Source organism: Erinaceus europaeus, chromosome X (genome assembly GCF_950295315.1).
Source record: "Erinaceus europaeus chromosome X, mEriEur2.1, whole genome shotgun sequence".
Lineage (NCBI taxonomy): Eukaryota > Metazoa > Chordata > Mammalia > Eulipotyphla > Erinaceidae > Erinaceus > Erinaceus europaeus.
The window spans coordinates 50323880-50327953 of record NC_080185.1 but is presented as its reverse complement, the minus strand read 5'-3'; the positions used below and the strand labels follow the sequence as shown (position 1 = coordinate 50327953).

Here is a 4074-nt window from a genome sequence, read left to right as displayed (position 1 = left end):
CTTACATTGATAGGACATTATTGAATATTTAAATGTATAAAGACTTCTTATTTTAGTGATTTAACATATTTTTATAGTTTCACATCCATTCATAGTATTGTAAATTGACACACTCTCTACCAATGTTCTGTTATCTGATAATCTTCGATAACCACAAAATTTAGACAGTTTAGTTACAACTTTTTTTGGCAAGTTCCTTTGTCATTTGCATTCCACCTATGGGAAAAAACATTCTGATAGTTTTCCTTACCTCCAATTTTATTTAATGGTCATAACTGGGAATGAATTGCATTAGGTTTATGTAAGAAAAATCAGTCATAGACACCCCAGATTTGTAGAGATATGTTTAGGTAATGTTTTCATAGATTTAAAGTAACTAGTAACCAAATAATTATATGGGAAATATAAAAAAGTAGCAGAATGCTTCTGTATAGTAGTTCTATGTCTTACGCTTACCATAATTGGTGTTATTCTGTGATTTTCAGGCTTAATCTATTCTATACCTATTTAGAAAACAGCTACTAGAATGGTACCAAAACAAATCTTCATCTTCAAAGCCACATAATGAGAACCTTTAGAAACATAATTTATCTTTAATTTAGATCCCTAACATTGGATTTAATTTGAATTATTTTTGATCAAACCTTTCATAAATTTTATATAGAAAATGATTTTATAAATTTTGTTAGAAGTATACCTTATCACAGGATCATCTAAAAAATATTAATGTGATTTACATAAAGGTGCTAACAGCAATGGGGACCTCATTACCTTTGGGGAGACTGCCTGTTCTCCTAAAAGTGAATTTAGAGAACTTACAGACACCCTGATCCAAACATATTAAAGTGTAAATATACAAATTTCTAGAGGTGTGGTCATGGAATAGCAGCATGTAGTCACTCTGCAAAACAATTTGAAAAATCAATGAAAGAAAAACCCAGTCTCATCAAACCACAACTGGGAGTTCTGAAGAAACATACTCACAGGTGGGTCCATACACTTACGACCAGTGTGTGGAAAAGGGGAAGCAAGTGAGTTTCAGTATGGAAGATGTTTTGTGTGCTGAAACAAGACAATTTGTTACCTTGACAACTATGCAGAGGAATATAGCTTCAGCCATGGGAAAGCAAGAACATTTGTTCTCTTAATCCATGATATCAATGCCATCAGACATTGAATATTTGAAAGGATTCACAAGTATGGCAGGAAAGTAACAAATAACCTTATGATAAAGAAAATCATATTTTGTACGTGACCCAAGGGAGATTTTTAGGACATTAAACAGACCCAGTCTATGCTGGCTTCTCGTTGTAAAGTGTGTCTTGCTTTTTTGAAACACTCCAAAAAAAATTCTTAAACATCCATTTCTCAGAGATCTGAGTACAGGCAGAAACAAACTCTGAGAGATCACATTCTTTACAGGAATTGAAAGACCTAGTGACATACTGGAAAATCTCACCACACAAAGTGTATATGTATATACAGAAACCCAGAACTGTAGGCAAAGTATCACCAGCTGCATTAATAGCAGAAACCATTCTGTGCAAAAGAAGAGGCATACTATTCATATATGAGCCTTAGTCATGGCATAAATTACAGAAACACAACAGAAGAACTATAGGAATATACAGAACTGCAGGACACATTAAAGAAATAATTTGGAAAGAAAATATTGTGAATATGATAAAAAAAATCTATAACATGCAGAAACACATTTAAGAACTAAATGTTTATTTCAATAAGAAAACATGAAAAAAAGAAACCTTCCAAACTTCACTAAGGAGCTAGAAAGGATAAAAAAAAAACAACAACTAAACGAACCAAACAAACAAATACCCTCAAAATGAAGTTACAGAGTGTGAAGGATTCTGTACAAATGAGTATATACTTTCACATATGGAAAGTAGACTCTATCACAAAGAAGAGAGAATATCAGAGCTAGAAGATATAATGAAGACACACTGCTTATTCAAAGATGATGAAGAAGAATTATTTAAGGGGTTGGGGTGGTGGAGTACTTGATCGAGGTCACATGTCACAGTGTGCAAGGAGCCAGGTTCAAGCCCTGCAGTTCCCACCTGCAGGAGGAATGTTTCATGAGTGGTGAAGCAGGTCTTCAGATGTCTCTCTGTCTCTCTTCCTCTCTATATCCTTCTCCCCTTTAAACTTCTGGCTGTCTCTATCCAATAAATAAAAATAAAAATAATATTTATGGCTCCTGACACATGTCTAACTAGCTTTTCTCTCCTATTTTCCCATAATGGTTTATATATACCTAATAAACCCACATTTTTATAAACCCTAAGCAAAAGTTCTTAGAAGTCTTTGTTTTTTACTATAGAAAATAACAGAGAAAGTTAAAATCAGTCCTTGTTCTGAAACTGAAATTCTTCTTCTTCTAGCATTTGCCCTTCTTCCGTAGCCAGTCAACAGCGTCAGGTTGAGCCTGATGTAAAGTTTCGAGACCTCCTTTGAATCTGGAGAGGTGGCAGTCGTTGACTATGTGGGTCATAGTCTGTCTGGAGCCGCAGGGGCAGTTCAGGTCATCTCTGGCTCCCCAGCGATGGAACATAGCAGCGCACCAGCCATGGCCTGTTCGATAGCGATTGAGGAGGGCCCAATCATAACGTGCTAGGTCAAAGCCGGGTTGATGCTTGCAGGGGTCTGTGATGAGGTGTTTTTTCTTTACCTCAGCTGACTGCCAACTCTGTTTCCAAGAGTCTGAAACAGAGAAGTTCAGTGTAGGCGTAGGGGACCAGATTGGGTGACGAGACGTCAAGCATTGGACAGGGTGGGCGAAGATATCCGCGTATATTGGCAGGTCCGGTCGAGCGTAGACGTGGGAAATGAACTTAGATGATGCCGCATCCCGACGAACATCTGGCGGGGATGTTGCTAAGAACTGGCAGCCATGGAACCGGGGTGGAACGGATGGTTCCAGAAATTATCCTCATGGAGGAATATAATTTGGAATCGACCAAGTGGACATGGGGGCTAAGGAACCATACTGGGGCACAGTATTCTGCAGTGGAATAGCATAATTCTAGAGATGATGATCGTAGTGTGGAAGCACTTGCGCCCCATGAGGAGCTGGCCAGTCTTGCAATGATGTTATTCCTCACGCCCACCTTTGCTGCAGTTTTTATGAGATGCTTGTGAAATGACAGAGTGCGATCGAGAGTAACGCCAAGATAGACTGGCTGGGCTTCATGCCGGATTCTCGTATCGCCAAGCTGCACATTAAGCTCACGTGAGGCCGAGGCATGGTGTAGATGGAAAACAGATCATACCATTTTTTCAGTGCTAGGGATTAGTCGCCATTTTTTACAGTAATCAGATATCAGAGACATATCTTTTGTGAGTGTTTCCTCAAGTATGTCGAACTTTGATGCCTGAGTTGCACAGCAGATGTCATCGGCGTAGATGAACTTCCTTGAAGAAGTTTCTGGGAGGTCATTGATGTAAATATTAAAAAGCGTAGGAGCCAGAACAGAGCCCTGGGGGAGGCCACTTGAGACAAGTCTCCATCTACTAGACTTGTCACCCAGATGCACCCGGAATCTTCTGTTTTAGAGAAGAAATGATATAGTGTTGGCCACCCATGGAGGCAGGCATCTTGAGATCTTGACTAGGAGACCACGGTGCCAGACCGTGTCATAGGCTGCTGTGAGATCAACAAAGACAGCACCCGTCTTTAAATTCTTCTGGAATCCATTTTCAAAGTAAGTTGAGAGGGCCAGGGCTTGTCTGCAGGTGTCTTATCTTTCTCTCCCCCTTTCTGTCTTCCCCTTTTCTCTTCATTTCTCTCTGTCCTATCCAACAACAATGACATCAATAATAACTGCAATAAAACAAGTGCAACAAAGGGCAATAAATAGATAAATATAAAAAGGAAATAAACCATACAAAAAGAAATACCCTCAAATATGGATATTAAATAATGTGACTCTGCATAATACCTGAGTCATTCAAGAGATCAAAAGAAAAGTTAATTATTATCTGGAAAACAATAAAATTGAAGAAACCATCTACCAGACCCTATAGGATGCAGTGAAAGTAATCCTAAGAAAGACA

At 38.5% G+C, this 4074-nt stretch overlaps 1 non-coding gene across 1 annotated transcript; it reads left to right on the top strand.

The window, feature by feature from the left end:
* The first annotated feature begins 690 nt into the window (after positions 1–690).
* On the top strand, positions 691–823 carry LOC132536055 (small nucleolar RNA SNORA68). Its single transcript, XR_009547738.1, has one exon. It is a non-coding gene; the product is annotated as a small nucleolar RNA SNORA68 (small nucleolar RNA).
* Positions 824–4074: the final 3251 nt, after the last annotated feature.